The sequence below is a fragment of the Pristiophorus japonicus genome, chromosome 9, assembly GCF_044704955.1.
Source record: "Pristiophorus japonicus isolate sPriJap1 chromosome 9, sPriJap1.hap1, whole genome shotgun sequence".
Lineage (NCBI taxonomy): Eukaryota > Metazoa > Chordata > Chondrichthyes > Pristiophoridae > Pristiophorus > Pristiophorus japonicus.
Window position 1 is genome coordinate 127,126,179 of NC_091985.1, and position 17,943 is coordinate 127,144,121.

General features: G+C 45.0%; 1 protein-coding gene across 4 annotated transcripts in view; it reads right to left on the bottom strand.

Moving 5' to 3' along the window:
• macrod2 (mono-ADP ribosylhydrolase 2) overlaps positions 1-17,943 on the bottom strand; it is a 1,460,169-nt gene that overhangs the window by 748,548 nt on the left and 693,678 nt on the right. The window lies entirely within an intron of this gene.

Below are 17,943 nucleotides of genomic sequence, written 5' to 3' on the forward strand. Positions count from 1 at the left end.
ACCGGATAGCGTCGCAAAGAGGTCCTCCGCTCTCGGTAGCGGGTACTGGTCTTGGAGTGATACCGATTGATGGTGGCCTTGTAATCACCACATATCCTAACCAACCCATCCACCTTGAGCACTGGCACAATCGGGCTCGCCCAGTCACTGAATTCGACTGGTGAGATGATGCCTTCCCTCAGCAGGCAGTCGAATTCGCCTTCTATCTTTTCCCGCATCACGTACGGCACCGCTCTGGCCTTGTGGTGTACTGGCCTGGCGTCCAAGTTTATGTGTATCACTACCTTGGTCCCCATGAAAGTGCCAATGCCGGGTTGAAATAGTGAGTCAAATTTGTCCATGACCTGTGAGCATGATATTCGCTCCACAAAAGAAAGTGCATTGACATCGCCCCATTTCCAGTTCATGACAGCAAGCCAACTCCTCCCCAGTAGTGCGGGACCGCCCCCCGGGACAATCCAGAATGGCAACCTGTTCTCCGAATCTTTGTGGGTCACGACTACCGTGGCGCTGCCTCGCACCGGAATGATCTCCTTTGTGTATGTCCGTAGCTGTGCATCAATCGGCACAAATGTTGGCCTCCTGGCCTTGGACGCCCACAACTTGTCGAACTGTTTGATACTCATCAGGGACTAGCAGGCCCCCGTGTCGAGCTCCATTGATAGTGGAATGCCATTGAGGAGCACTTTCATCATTATCGGTGGCGTCCTGGTGTATGAACTGTATGTGTGCTCCACATGAACTCGCTGAACTTCAGCTTCTAGCGATTTCCCCCAGTGTCCATTTGGCATCGTAGGGCTTACATCGGGCCAATCCTCCTCATACATCAACCTGGCTGCAGGCTTCCTGCACATACTTTAAAAAAATTATTCGTAGCCAATCTTTCCAATTCTTTGTCAAATCACAAACGCCAGAGGTCACCTTGCACACATCAAGGATCACTCTGCGCCAATGCTCTTAGCCAAAAGGCCGAGAGCCACTGCACCGTTCCTGGAAGTACTGCAATACCAGGTTCGTGCCATGGAGGTGGATGGGTCAGGCCCCCCACACACCTCCGTGGAGGTGGATGGGTCAATCCACCCCACCCACCTCCTGCACATACGCGCCAAGTGACCGCTGACGTTGCAATTTCTGCAGGTATATTGCGATACCTGCAAGCTCTGGCTGTGTGTTTGTCTCCACACCTCCAACATGAGCCGTTGTTGGAAATAAAAGGTCCATTGCCAGTTGATCATCTCTGACTGTCTCCGTAAGTGTCCTTAAGCGCACCATTGACAGGTGTTGAAGACCCCATTACTGGCCACATTGTCCCTTGCGATGGCATGAATCGCCATTCAGCTTGCCATTGTCTGAGTTGAATTCCCCCTTTGGGTTCAACTACATGCTCGGGCATGTCCGATTGCCCCTGTCTGCCTGGAGAACTGTGTGCAGCGTGAACAATGTTGACTCCCTGTCCATTTGCTGCATTTAAACCAAGATTTTTGTCAAACATCATTCTGGTCTCTTCCTCTCCCGAGATAAATGTCTGGGCCCAAAGCCACCGTTTCCAGGGTCAAGTCTTTGGTTTCAATCAGTTTCCTGAAAACCCCAGCGTGTCGGATGCCCTCTATAAAAAAAGTCTCGCAGCATCTCCGCTCTGCATGCATCTGGGAACTTACATAGGCTCGCCAGTCGCCGGAGATCTGCCACGAAGTCTGGAACACTTTGCCCTTCTCGCCGCCGGTGCGTGTAAAACCAGTGTCTCGCCATGTGCATGCTGCTCGCCGGTTATAGTGTTCCCCGATCAACTTACTGAGCTCTTCAAAAGTCTTGTCCGCTGCTTCTCTGGCGCTAGAAGGTCCTTCATCTTGGAATACGTCCTGGATCCACAAACCGTCAGGAGATGAGCCCTGCATTTGTCGACTGAAACCTGTCCCAACCATTCCTTAGTGGCAAAACTTTGCTGTAGTCTCTCAATAAAATCATCCCAATCATCACCAACACAGTACCTCTCATCTGTGCTGCTAGTGGCCATGCTCGCGTGGTTTAAATCCCAGTTTCTCATCGCCAATAATATGTCCTTACTATACAGTACAAATGCACACGAGGCCCATACTTGAGAGAAGGTCACTCTGTGACCAGTAACCTTTATTTCGGCAGCACTGAAGTGCAGAAAGTGGGTGGAGCTTCCCCTTTTTTACCTGAAAGTCCAGGTTAGGAGTGTCTCCACAAGTTCACCACCTAGTGGTCAGTGTTCTCACGGTGTACAACTTAGGTCAGTTTATACATGGATTACAATGACAGTTGAATACATGACAGAGAGCATGCAGAAATCAAGCACAGGCAGAGGAAGGAGCGTGTGGCAAACCAGGCTCCCTGTCCACCTTTTCCCTCAACGACTATCTGTCCCACCTGTGACAGAAACTGTGGTTCTCGTATTGGACTGTACAGCCACCGAAGAACTCATGCTAAGAGTGGAAGCAAGTCTTCCTCGATCCCGAGGGACTGCCGATGATGACACGCCATTGTTCTCACCATGCTCCTCCCCCAACAAGTTCCTGACCTCTCCCTGAGCTCCTGCCCTCCCCCCACCACCATCCCGAGTTCCTGACATTCTCCTTCCCTCTGCTCCCCCTGCCCCATCTGATCCCATGACCCTCTCCGCACGGAGCCGAGGGAAGCATGCCTGACCAATCGGATCAAGTGCGTATTTGCAGTACCAAACGGGCACGCATGCGCAGAAGGAGTCAATAACGCTATGCAAATAATCTCTCCTGAAACTAATGCACTAAATTACAGAATCAGAAAAGTGGCGAAAAGAGGAAAAAATTAAATGTCGAGAGGCACGATTGCAGGGTGATGCAACAGATCATCTCAGTCAAGAAATGGAAGGAATCATTAAAGGAGTTAAAGACATTAAAGAAACAAAAGACATGTCAATAGCCAAGAGGGTGAAAGCAAAGACAAGCAAATGAGAGCTTTGGAAAACTCGTCGGTCAGGTTTGAAATCAAAACAGAGTATTCTGGCGAAGTGCACTGGACCTACCATCTCTAAAAAGAGATTCATGTGCTTGCTTGTCTGATATGTGCCTGAAAAGTTGAGCGTCTGTTCTCTCCATAGATACTGACCGATCTGCTGCGCTTCCAGCTTTTCCTGTTTGTGTTTCAGATTCCCAGCACTCGCAGTATTTTGCTTTCTAATCGTAGTTATTTCAGTTTGTTGTTTTATGTTAAAGAGAGCCAGGAGGAGATGCTGGAAAACACCCGGGAAGGAAATAGAATGGTTACAAGCCAATTCCCATTGTTTACAAAGCTGTAGACAATTTTTTTTTTTAATTGCTTCAGTGTTAAAAGGAGCTCAGATGGATAAATGACGCCAGTTGCACTGCTGGTTTTCAATTCAGTTCCTTGTGCCAGCAGGAACGGGTCAGCGAGATGAAATTTCATCAGTGGTGCTTATATATTTCCCAACAGAGAGTATGGGGCTAATTTTAACCAACCCTGCCCTTCAGGAATCTGATGTGACTGGGTGTAACCCTGGTTTTACACCCCACTGAAGTCAAAAGGAGGGCAGCAGGCGCATGGGAACACCACCACCTCCAAGTCGCACACGATCCTGACTTGGAAATATCCCCCCGTTTCTTCATCATCACTGGGTCAAAATCCTGGAATTCCCTCCCGAACAGCACCATGGGAGTACCTTCAGCCCACGGACTGCTGCGGTTCAGGAAGGTGGCTCACCACCACCTTCTCGAGGGCAATTAGGGATGGGCAATAAATGCTGGCTTTGCCAGCGACGTCCACGTACCATGAATGAATAAATTAAAAAATATATATCCGGCGGGGCATAAAAACAGCGTCAGGTGGGAAGCTGTGGGGTACCCACCCGACAAGGTAGGTTAAAATTAGCCCCTATCTTACCAAGACTTTGCCAAAAGGAGTTGAGCACACAACACTTTTTAAACACAGCATAAACATATTTATACTTAAAAAAAAGCTAATTTAAGGTGGCAATAAGTCTCAAGGGGCAATAGACAGATCGGGGGCAGTAAGAAACATAGAAAATAGGTGCAGGAGTAGACCATTTGGCCCTTCGATCCTGTACCACCATTCAATAAGATAATGGCTGATCATTCACCTCGGTATCCCTTTCCTGCTTTCTCTCCATACCCCTTGATCCCTTTAGCCATAAGGACCATATCTAACTCCCTCTTGAATATATCCAATGAACTGGCATCAACAACTCTCTGCGGTAGGGAATTCCACAGGTTAACTACTCTCTGAGTGAAGAAGTTTCTCCTCATCTCAGTCCTAAATGGCTTACCCCTCATCCTTCGACTATGTCCCCTGGTTCTGGACTTCCCCAATATCGAGAACATACTTCCTGTATCTAACCTGTCCAGTCCCGTCAGAATGTTATATGTTTCTATGAGATCCCCTCTCATCCTTCTAAACTCCAGTGAATACAGGCCCAGTCGATCTAGTGTCTCTTCATATGTCAGTCCTGCCATCCCGGGAATCAGTCTGGTGAACCTTCGCTGCACTCCCTCAATAGCAAGAATGTCCTTCCTCAGATTAGACGACCAAAACTGAACACAATATTCCAGGTGAGGCCTCACCAATGCCCTGTATAACTGCAGTAAGACCTCCCTGCTCCTATACTCAAATCCCCTAGCTATGAAGGCCAACATACCATTTGCCTTTTTCCCTGTGTGCTGTACCTGCATGTCAACTTTCAATGACTGATGTACCATGACACCTAGGTCTCGCTGCACCTCGCCTTTTCCTAATCTGTCGCCATTCAGATAATATTCTGCCTTCATGTTTTTGCCACCAAAGTGGATAACCTCACATTTATCCACATTATACTGCATCTGCCATGCATTTGCCCACTCACCGAACCTGTACAAGTCACCCTGCAGCCTCTTAGCGTCCTCCTCACAGCTCACACCGCCAGCCAGCTTAGTGTCATCTGCAAACTTGGAGATATTACACTGAATTCCTTCATCTAAATCATTAATGTATATTGTAAATAGCTGGAGTCCCAGCACTGAGCCCTGCGGCACCCCACTAGTCACTGCCTGCCATTCTGAAAAGGACCCATTTATCACGACTCTCTGCTTCCTGTCTGCCAACCAGCTCTCTATCCACATCAGTACATTACCCCCAATACCATGTGCTTTAATTTTGCACACCAATCTCTTGTGTGGGATCTCTTGTCAAAAGCCTTTTGAAAGTTCAAATACACCACATCCACTGGTTCTCCCTTGTCCACTCTACTAGTCACTGCTTTCCAAATGTGCTGCTATTTCATCTTTAATAATTGATTCCAACATTTTCCACACACTGATTTCAAGCTAACCGGTCAATAATTACCTGTTTTCTCTCTCCCTCCTTTTTTTAAAAGTGGGGTTTCAGTAGCTACCCTCCAGTCTATAGGAACTGATCCAGAGTCAATAGACTGTTGGAAAATGATCACCAATGCATTCACTATTTCTAGGGCCACTTCCTTAATACTCTGGGATGCAGACTATCAGGCCCCGGGGGTTTATCGGCCTTCAATTTCACCAATTTCCGTAACACAATTTCCCACCTAATAAGGATTTCCTTCAGTTCCTCTTTTTCACCAGACCCTCGGTTCTCTAGTATTTCCGGAAGGTTATTTGTGTCTTCCTTCGTGAAGACAGAACCAAAGTATTTGTTCAACTGGTCTGCCATTTCTTTGTTCCCCATTATAAATTCACCTGAATCTGACTGCAAGGGACCTACGTTTGTCTTCATTAATCTTTTTCTCTTCACATGTCTATAGAAGCTTTTGCAGTCAGTTTTTATGTTCCCAGCAAGTTACCACTCATACTCTATTTTTCCCCTCCTAATTTAACCCTTTGTCCTCCTCTGTTGAATTATAAATTTCTCCCAGTTCTCAGGTTGCTGCTTTTTTGGGCCAATTTATATGCCTCTTCCTTGGATTTAACATTATCCTTGATTAATGTGCAAAGTTAAAGCACATGGGATTGGGGGTAGTGTGTTGACATGGATTGAGAACTGGTTGTCAGACAGGAAGCAAAGAGTAGGAGTAAATGGGGACTTTTCAGAATGGCAGGCAGTGACTAGTGGGGTACCGCAAGGTTCTGTGCTGGGGCCCCAGCTGTTTACACTGTACATTAATGATTTAGACGAGGGGATTAAATGTAGTATCTCCAAATTTGCGGATGACACTAAGTTGGGTGGCAGTGTGAGCTGCGAGGAGGATGCTATGAGGCTGCAGAGCGACTTGGATAGGTTAGGTGAGTGGGCAAATGCATGGCAGATGAAGTATAATGTGGATAAATGTGAGGTTATCCACTTTGGTGGTAAAAACAGAGAGACAGACTATTATCTGAATGGTGACAGATTAGGAAAAGGGGAGGTGCAACAAGACCTGGGTGTCATGGTACATCAGTCATTGAAGGTTGGCATGCAGGTACAGCAGGCGGTTAAGAAAGCAAATGGCATGTTGGCCTTCATAGCGAGGGAATTTGAGTACAGGGGCAGGGAGGTGTTGCTACAGTTGTACAGGGCCTTGGTGAGGCCACACCTGGAGTATTGTGTACAGTTTTGGTCTCCTAACCTGAGGAAGGACATTTTTGCTATTGAGGGAGTGCAGCGAAGGTTCACCAGACTGATTCCTGGGATGGCGGAACTGACCTATCAAGAAAGATTGGATCAACTGGGCTTGTATTCACTGGAGTTCAGAAGAATGAGAGGGGACCTCTTAGAAACGTTTAAAATTCTGACGGGGTTAGACAGGTTAGATGCAGGAAGAATGTTCCCAATGTTGGGGAAGTCCAGAACCAGGGGACACAGTCTAAGGATAAGGGGTAAGCCATTTAGGACCGAGATGAGGAGGAACTTCTTCACCCAGAGAGTGGTGAACCTGTGGAATTCTCTACCACAGAAAGTTGTTGAGGCCAATTCACTAAATATATTCAAAAATGAGTGAGATGAAGTCCTTACTACTAGGGGGATCAAGGGGTATGGCGAGAAAGCAGGAATGGGGTACTGAAGTTGCATGTTCAGCCATGAACTCATTGAATGGCGGTGCAGGCTAGAAGGGCCGAATGGCATACTCCTGCACCTATTTTCTATGTTTCTATGTTTCCCTTATTAGCCACGGTTGAACCACCTTCCCTGTTTTATTTTTACGCCAGACAGGGATGTACAATTGTTGAAGTTCATCCATGTGATCTTTAAATGTTTGCCATTGCCTATCCTCCGTCAACCCTTTAAGTATCATTCGCCAGTCTATTCTAGCCAATTCCCATCTCTTACCATCGAAGTTACCTTTCCTTAAGTTCAGGACCCTCGTCTCTGAATTAACTGTGTCACTCTCCACCTTAATAAAGAATTCTACCATATTATGGTCACTCTTCCCCAAGGGGCCTCGCACAACAAGATTGCTAATTAGTCCTTTTTCATTACACATCACCCAGTCCAGGATAGCCAGCCCTCCAGTTGGTTCCTCGACATATTGGTCTAGAAAATCATCCCTAATACACTCCAGGAACTCATCCTCCACCGTATTGCTACCAGTTTGGTGAGACCAATCTATATGTAGATATAAGTCGCCCATGATAACTGCTGTACCTTTATTGCAGGCATCCCGAATTTTTTGTTTGATGCTGTCCCCAACCTCACTACTACTGTTTGGTGGTCTGCACACAACTCCCACTAGCGTTTTCTGCCCTTTGGTATTCCGCAGTTCCACCCATACAGATTCCACATCATCCAAGCTAATGTCCTTCCTTACTATTGCGTTAATTTCCTCTTCAACCAGCAATGCTACCCCACCTCCTTTTCCTTTCTGTCTATCCTTCCTGAATGTTGAATACTGCTGGATGTTGAGTTCCCAGCCTTGGTCACCCTGCAGCCATGTCTCCGTAATGCCAATTATATCATATTCCTTAATTGCTGCCTGTGCAGTTGATTCATCTACCTTATTACGACTACTCCTCGCATTGAAGCACAGAGCCTTCAGGCTTGTCTTTTAAACACACTTTGCCCCTTTAGAATTTTGCTGTAAGTGGCCCTTTTTGATTTTTGCCTTGGGTTTCTCTGCCCTCCACTTTTATTTTTCTTCTTGCTATCTTTTGCTTACCCCCATACTACTTCCCTCTGTCTCCCTGCGTAGGTTCCCATCCCCCTGCCATATTAGTTTAACCCCTCCCCAACAGCACTAGCAAACACTCTCCCGAGGACATTGGTTCCGGTCCTGCCCAGATGCAGACTGTCCGGTTTGTACTGGTCCCACCTCTCCCAGAATCGGTTCCAATGTCCTAGGAATTTGAATCCCTCCCTTCTGCACCACTCCTCAAGCCACGTATTCATCTGAGCTATCCTGCAATTCCTATTCTGATTAGCACGTGGCACTGGTAGCAATCCTGAGATTACTACCTCTGAGGTCCTACTTTTTAATTTAACTCCTAGCTCCCTAAATTCAGCTTGTAGGACCTCATCCCATTTTTTTACCTATATTGTTGGTACCTACATGCACCACGACAACTGGCTGTTCACCTTCCCCCTCCGAAATGGGCCGGCAGTACGGATCGGAGGTGAGCCTGATGAACTAAGAATGCACCAGTGTTGGGAATAGCTGGCACAGCTCAGCATTGACTCAGAATGGGGCACTGCTGGTTGCAGCAATGTGTTGCACTTTGGAGTCGGCATTCGGCTGGCTGAAAGGGAGAACTGAAAGAGGAATAAAATATTCAAAAAGTATTTCAACAATTTGATTTGCTCATTTTGGTAGGATCTGCTGAATATTGTGGTTACTCATCATCATCATAGGCGGTTCCTCGAACGAGGATGACTTGCTTCCACACCAAAAGGAATTAGTTTGCAGATGTTTCAATGAAAGACCCGAAGATGCCTGTGCGTGGATTTTTTTTTAATGTGTGGTGACATCAGCCACCACACGGGCTTGACAGAGCCAGGTCTTTATCCAGTGGCAAGGGTTAACCAGGACGACTGGAGACCTGCTCTGCTGCACGGACCTAGTGCGCACACATATCGCAATGTGGGCTGGCTCGTATTGCCTCTGGGCCCTCGGCTCTTCTGGGCCCTGTATCCCGTTTGCCGCACCTCCGCCACGATCTCTCGCCGCACCTCCGCCACGATCTCTCGCCGCACCTCTACCACAATCTCTCACTGCTCCTCCGCCACAATCTCTCACTGCTCCTCCGCCATAAAACATTCACCGCACCTCCGCTACGATCTCTCACATCTCCGCACCAAACATTTGCCACACCTCCGCCACAATCACTCACCGAATCTCAGCTACGATCCCTCACCGCTCCTCCACCCCAATCATCCGCCGCATTTCTGCTTTGATCTCTTGCCACTTCGCCGCCTCAATCATTCGTCACACCTCCGCCACGATCTCTCGCTACTCATCCGCCCCGACCTTCCCGCTTCTCCGCTGTACCTTGCACCCGCCGAAGTTCCTGCCCACGCTCCAAATAGCGACCTGGGTTTTGATGATGTCACCCAGTCGCCCACCTCGAAGCCGTCGCACAATTGGAGCGGCTTGCGCTGGAAGTTGTAGTGGCATGCTCCTGCTCTTATCCTCCCGACCTGCGGTGGTGTCCTCTCGCAGGTTGGGGTGGCCCACAATGTTCCAGGGGCCCGCGCTCCAGCTCTTATCCTCCCGACCTGTGGTGGTTACTAAGCTACGCTTGGCAGCAAGTGAAAATAATTGTGAAAATTTTGGTTTGGATTCTGCTTTGCTTTCTTGATTTGTTAACTACTGAGATGCGATTTATCGAACATGAAACTTGAGTATGCTATTATATAGATAAATAAATATTTTCAATTTTTTCACACTGTACTGCATTGTCTTGGCGAAGTCTTGGGATTCTGACCATAATCAACCAAAGGACAGCAGGCAGGTGCCAGTTCCAAGTTAAAACAAATTATGGGGGATGGACACCGAGCGTTTCTTCACAACAAATTCCATTTTGGCCTTTGCCCAAATGAATGAATCTCATTCCAAATAATTAAGGTTCAATAGGACTGAGTACGAGTTGAAAGTTGCAAAGGTCAAGAAAGTCGCAGCTGAATAAGGTAGACATTGGTAAGCAGAAGTGCTTGCAGGTGGTTATAGATTACTTTGTTAGGGCTGAATCCCTGCAGTTTCTCATTCGGGCGAATCTGAATAAGTAGCCCCCTCGGCAATAGATTTTAAAAATATATATTAATCATTCTGCAAACACATATTACTGAGGTGGCTCTCCAGATTCAAGACCGAGCTCCTCTGGCAATAGTTTGATTCTGTAATCACTACTGGCTCCCATCTCGGGCAACCCGTTGAAGGCATCCACACAAGAAAGCCAGTTGCTTCCCCACGGTGTGGGTAGGAAAACAGGGGGGACATTGCTCACCTCCCAGTGAGCAGTTTAAAAGCACTAAAGCCAGGGCTACGGAAAGAGGGCAGATTCTCAGGCAGGAATTTTCACATGCTGTTAAAGAGTAAAGAAAATAAATAGAAAAGTGCTCTAAAAATGTCAGGGATTTGCAGCCGTGTAGCTGCACATGTAGATTCCCTTTGAGTTATAAACAGTGGGAAAGGAGGAGGGTGGTGGGGGGTTTGGGGAGCCATGAATCCGCGATATGTTTACACAGTGCGTGAACTCCACAATATCAAAAGAAGAAATAAAAACAGCTGGTTGGCTTATTGGACTTCAATGTTCTGAAGAACTCGTCATAAGGCATATATAACAACTTATATTTATATAGCGCCTTTAACGTAGTAAAACCTCGCAAGGCGCCTCACAGGAGTGTTATCAATATTTGACACCAAATTAATAAGGATAGGATAGAATAAAAGGAAAAGGAGGTGGGGTAGCATTGCTGGTTAAGGAGGAGATTAATGCAATAGTTAGGAAGGACATTAGCTTAGATGATGTGGAATCTATATGGGTAGAGCTGCAGAACACCAAAGGGCAAAAAACGTTAGTGGGAGTTGTGTACAGACCTCCAAACAGTAGTAGTGATGTTGGGGAGGGCATCAAACAGGAAATTAGGGGTGCATGCAATAAAGGTGCAGCAGTTATAATGGGTGACTTTAATATGCACATAGATTGGGCTAACCAAACTGGAATCAATACGGTAGAGGAGGATTTCCTGGAGTGCATAAGGGATGGTTTTCAAGACCAATATGTCGAGGAACCAATTAGGGGGGAGGCCATCTTAGACTGGGTGTTGTGTAATGAGAGAGGATTAATTAGCAGTCTCGTTGTGCAAGGCCCCTTGGGGAAGAGTGACCATAATATGGTGGAATTCTGCATTCGGATGGAGAATTAAATCGTTAATTCAGAGACCATGGTCCAGAACTTAAAGAAGGCTAACTTTGAAAGTATGAGGTGTGAATTGGCTAGGATAGATTGGCGAATGATACTTAAGGGGTTGACTGTGGATGGGCAATGGCAGACATTTAGAGACCGCATGGATGAACTACAACAATTGTACATTCCTGTCTTGCATAAAAATAAAAAAGGGAAGGTGGCTCAACCGTGGCTATCAAGGGAAATCAGGGATAGTATTAGAGCCAAGGAAGTGGCATACAAATTGGCCAGAAATAGCAGCGAACCTGGGGACTGGGAGAAATTTAGAACTCAGCAGAGGAGGACAAAGGGTTTGATTCGTGCAGGGAAAATGGAGTACGAGAAGAAGCTTGTAGGGAACATTAAGACGGATTGCAAAAGTTTCAATAGATATGTAAAGAGAAAAAGGTTAGTAAAGACAAACGTAGGTCCCTTGCAGTCAGAATCAGGGGAAGTCATAACGGGGAACAGAGAAATGGCGGACCAATTGAACAAGTACTTTGGTTCGGTATTCACTAAAGAGGACACAAACAACCTTCCAGATATAAAAGGGGTCAGAGGGTCTAGTAAGGAGGAGGAACTGAGGGAAATCCTTATTAGTCGGGAAATTGAGTTGGGGAAATTGATGGGATTGAAGGCCGATAAATCCCCAGGGCCTGATGGACTGCATCCCAGAGTACTTAAGGAGGTGGCCTTGGAAATAGCGGATGCATCGACAGTCATTTTCCAACATTCCATTGACTCTGGATCAGTTCCTATCGAGTGGAGGGTAGCCAATGTAACCCCACTTTTTAAAAAAAGGAGGGAGAGAGAAAACAGGGAATTATAGACCAGTCAGCCTGACATCGGTAGTGGGTAAAATGATGGAATCAATTATTAAGGACGTCATAGCAGTGCATTTGGAAAGAGGTGACATGATAGGTCCAAGTCAGCATGGATTTGTGAAAGGGAAATCATGCTTGACAAATCTTCTGGAATTTTTTGAGGATGTTTCCAGTAGAGTGGACAAGGGAGAACCAGTTCATGTGGTGTATTTGGACTTTCAGAAGGCTTGCGACAAGGTCCCACACAAGAGATTAATGTGCAAAGTTAAAGCACATGGGATTGGGGGTAGTGTGCTGACATGGATTGAGAACTGGTTGTCAGACAGGAAGCAAAGAATAGGAGTAAATGGGGACTTTTCAGAATGGCAGGCAGTGACTAGTGGGGTACCGCAAGGTTCTGTGCTGGAGCACCAGCTGTTTACACTGTATATTAATGATTTAGACGAGGGGATTAAATGTAGTATCTCCAAATTTGCGGATGACACTAAGTTGGGTGGCAGTGTGAGCTGCGAGGAGGATGCTATGAGGCTGCAGAGCGACTTGGATAGGTTAGGTGAGTGGGCAAATGCATGGCAGATGAAGTATAATGTGGATAAATGTGAGGTTATCCACTTTGGTGGTAAAAACAGAGAGACAGACTATTATCTGAATGGTGACAGATTAGGAAAAGGGGAGGTGCAGCGAGACCTGGGTGTCATGGTACACCAGTCATTGAAGGTTGGCATGCAGGTACAGCAGGCGGTTAAGAAAGCAAATGGCATGTTGGCCTTCTTGGCGAGGGGATTTGAGTACAGGGGCAGGGAGGTGCTGCTACAGTTGTACAGGGCCTTGGTGAGGCCACACCTGGAGTATTGTGTACAGTTTTGGTCTCCTAACCTGAGGAAGGACATTCTTGCTATTGAGGGAGTGCAGCGAAGGTTCACCAGACTGATTCCCGGGATGGCGGGACTGACCGATCAAGAAAGATTGGATCAACTGGGCTTGTATTCACTGGAGTTCAGAAGAATGAGAGGGGACTTCATAGAAACGTTTAAAATTCTGATGGGTTTAGACAGGATAGATGCAGGAAGAATGTTCCCAATGTTGGGGAAGTCCAGAACCAGGGGACACAGTCTAAGGATAAGGGGTAAGCCATTTAGGACCGAGATGAGGAGAAACTTCTTCATCCAGAGAGTGATGAACCTGTGGAATTCTCTACCACAGAAAGTTGTTGAGGCCAATTCACTAAATATATTCAAAAAGGAGTTAGATGAAGTCCTTACTACTAGGGGGATCAAGGGGTATGGCGAGAAAGCAGGAATGGGGTACTGAAGTTGCATGTTCAGCCATGAACTCATTGACTGGCGGTGCAGGCTAGAAGGGCCGAATGGCCTACTCCTGCACCTATTTTCTATGTTTCTATGTTTCTGTTACATAAGGATTTATGAGGGCAGGTGGCCAAAAGTGTGGTCAAAGAGGTAGGTGTTAAGGAGCATCTAAAAAGAAACATGAGGTAGAGAGGTAGCGAGGTTTAGGGAGAGAATTCCAGAGCTTGGGCCTAGGCAGTTGAAGGGACGGCCGTTAAATGGTGGGGCGATTAAAATCGGGGTTACGCAAGAGGCCAGAATTGGAGGAACACAGAGATCCCGGAGGGTTGTGGGGTTGGTGGAAATTACAGAGCTAGGGATATATAGATATCTATAATTAAATTGTGCCCATTTACCTAATTCAATAATGTTGAGTATTTATTTTGTGTTAACTTGAATTACAGTTGCAAACATCCAGAAGCTTAAAATGACTGTCAACACTACTTGCCGGGTTTCTTCAATATTTAAAAATATATTCCTGACATTACTAAAAAGCATTTGCCTTGTAGCACCTTTAATATAAATATGGTAGGATTTAATCAATTTCCCACAGGTTTTGGATGTGTGCAACTACATAAATAGGCATACATGTAGATAATATACGTAGTCATTTGATCCCATGCAGGGTGAACTTTGCGTTAGGAGGTAACTTAAAATGGTAGTTGTGTCAATCTCAGCATCTACTGAATGGTAGGTAATGAGGGAATAATACACTATGGTACATGGAACATCAAGTCAATATTTAAAAATATATTCCTGACATTACTAAAAAGCATTTGCCTTGTAGCACCTTTAATATAAATATGGTAGGATTTAATCAATTTCCCACAGGTTTTGGATGTGTGCAACTACATAAATAGGCATACATGTAGATAATATACGTAGTCATTTGATCCCATGCAGGGTGAACTTTGCGTTAGGAGGTAACTTAAAATGGTAGTTGTGTCAATCTCAGCATCTACTGAATGGTAGGTAATGAGGGAATAATACACTATGGTACATGGAACATCAAGTCAATATTTAAAAATATATTCCTGACATTACTAAAAAGCATTTGCCTTGTAGCACCTTTAATATAAATATGGTAGGATTTAATCAATTTCCCACAGGTTTTGGATGTGTGCAACTACATAAATAGGCATACATGTAGATAATATACGTAGTCATTTGATCCCATGCAGGGTGAACTTTGCGTTAGGAGGTAACTTAAAATGGTAGTTGTGTCAATCTCAGCATCTACTGAATGGTAGGTAATGAGGGAATAATACACTATGGTACATGGAACATCAAGTGATACTCAATACATGGAACAATCAAAAAATGGAGTGTCAGCCTTAGCTCAGTGGTACCACTCTCGTCTCTGACTCAAAAGGTTGGGGCTTTAAGTCCCACCCCAGCGACTTGAGCACAAAAATCTAGGTTGACTCTCCCTATTGAGGGAGTGCTGCACTGTTAGAGGTGGCGTCTTTCAGATGAGACGTTAAACCAAGGCCCTGTCTTCCCACTCAGGTGGATGTAAAAATCCCTTGACACTATTTCAAGAAAAGCAGGTGTCCTGGCCCATATTTATCCCTCAACCAACATCAATAAAACAGATTATCTGGTCGTCATCACATTGCTGTTTGTGGGAGTTTGCTGTGTGCAAATTGGTTACCACATTTCCTACATTGCAACAGTGACTACACTTCAAAAAGTACTTTATTGGCTGTAAGGTGTTTTGGGATACCCTGAGGTCATGAATGGCACTGCATCAATGTGAGTCTTTCTCTTCTTTATCCATTCAGCAAATGATTCAATTGAGAAATATTTCTGTTATTTTGGATGTGTGGGACAATGGAAATGATTATGCTTTAGTGTGCAGTCGCAGAATACTACACTCAGCCATTTAGAAGAGGACTGGGTTAGAAAGATTCTGAACTTCAGCAGTGTCTACTATGGAGCTTATGGTGATAATGTGATGGGACCATCTGGGACAAGCTGCATTAAATGTCAGCTTTTCTGTTGGAAACCTAGTTAAAGTAGATCAGATAAGCAGAACGAAGAAACTCAAATAAATTATGGTCATTCATGTGGAAAGATGATGGAAGTCTTCAGTCATCAAATTAAGCACCAGCATTCCCCAAGTAAACTGGTAAAGAGATTTCACGCACTTCAAGTCAAGCAGAGAAAATACTGGTAGTAGCTTTGGTGTCTCAAGCTTGTTGAGCTGCGAGTGAAGTTGACTTATGTCAGATGTTTTAAAATGCTTTAGAGATTGGTTTGATGATCATAGAATATTGTTCTAATGTAGACTCATAAAGCGGAAGGGTCGATAACAAGAGGGCACAGATTTAAGGCGATTGGCAAAATAACCAGAGGTGACATGAGGAAAACCTTCTTTACGCAACAAGTGGTTAGGATTTGGAATGCACTGCCTGATAGGGTGGTGGATACAGATTCAATAGTTGCCTTCAAAAGGGAATCGAATAAATACTTGAAGGAGAAAAAATTGCAGGGACATGGGGAAAGAGTGGGAGAGTGGGACCAATAGGATTGCTCTTTTAAAGAGCCGGCGCAGACTTGATGGGCCGAATGGCTTCCTTCAGTGCTGTACTATTCTATGATTCTATGATTTGGGTTCAGTAATTTATTTGCATTAATCCCAATTGTCATCTCTAGTGAAGGCTCGAATTAGCACTGAGAGCTAAAACAATTAAGTAGGGAACCGGTACTTGAGGGTACTTACTGGCACGTCATCTAAACCTCTTCTGTTCTATATGTAGATACAGAGAGCCATGTTCCCAATAACCACCAAGGCACACGCCTAGTGTCAAATATGCAAATGACGGTACACTTGTATACAAATGATATCTTTTAAGATATCAAAAGTGTATTGTGTCTACTCTTAAGCCTTATAACCCCGAATTCTCCCAAGGTCCACAACTCCTCAAGAGCTGGCTTGATTACATTTATGGAAATTTACAATGATTGGTATTAATCATCTGTCATTGTAGTAGGTTTCAGCAGTGGTTACAATGAGCAGCGAGGCAGATAAACAGAATTTTTCATTAACCTCCAACCGATGTACCATGAGTATTAACAGTGGCTTTTTAAAAGCACAGCGTGTGAATTGAAAAGAGCACACAAAGGATTCTTAACAACATTGAAGACGACTAATTGCACCCAAAAAGGAAAGTAAATAGAGAGCACGGCAATCTGCTATAAATCAGCAGATATTTCCAACTACTCATCCTAAGCTCACGCCCCAAGATCAAGTTTTGCGACATTTTTCCTCATTACTATGTAAATATTGAGTTAAAATGTAGAAAATTAAGCAAGACAATGACGGTTCTGGGTCAAATCCAATTTTAAAATGAGCTCATCAAACTCATGGGACGCAGAAAAATTCCAAAACAAACATGACGACCCATTTTACAAATTCGCCAACCAGTGGCAAGAGTCTGAGATGATTACGGTGGTGGAACAGACATGAGCCAGGTCACAGGTAACCTTGAACAACTGAACCCTGTTACTGAGAAAAGGTATTGGGGAATATAAGCCATTAGCATTGTTTGGGGCTGGGTATTTACATAATACAAGGATGCGCAAGACATGTTTGTACTGTTCACTCCCTCCCAGCTGGACAGTGAGATGGCATCAATTGGAGGATGTTGACTGCCTTGTCACAAGGAAGAAATTAGATTATTACCTGTCTGATCTGTGCATATGTTGTCCGGAAACTTCTCAAATATAAGCCAGACTCTATTGGGGGCAACTTTCATCAAACCTGTCCACCCAATGATGCATAGCCATTGGCCATACGCGAACAATCTGCTTTTCATAAACAGCAGATATTTCAAAACGGTCATACGAAAACAAGCAGTCACCGAGCATGGAAGAAATGAGCACTTAGCTCGGGTAGTATCATGTTGTCTGCACCCCTTCCGCAAATGGAGAAAGCACGGTAACTGACGGGATTGGGTGTAACACTGGATTTACACCTGGCCCGATTTTACCCTCCAGTGAAGATAGGGATGTGTAAAGGGATAGCAGCAGTGTGGTGATATTGAAACCGGAAGAGCAAGGAGAAAGCAAGACAAGAGATCAATGGGAAATGAAATACAAAACATATACCTCACAAAGAGCAGAGAAAATGCAAATGTTCTGATTAAAAGATACAAAAAGCATCATCTCCACATATCAAGATGTTTGCAGTTCAAATACTTGTGCAGAGATACCACTTCCTTCAAACATGGAGCTATTTATTTACAGTTAGGGTGGTTAATGGGAGGGAACACTATTCATGCAAAAAATGCCTCAAGGCGGCCAAAAGAAAATGGACTAATTATAATCAATAAAACAGTACTGAAAGAATATCGTGTGATGTCAAATAAAGTATTAATAAAAAGTTATGAGAGACAGGCATTTGGAAAGGAAAGTAGTTATTATCTCATC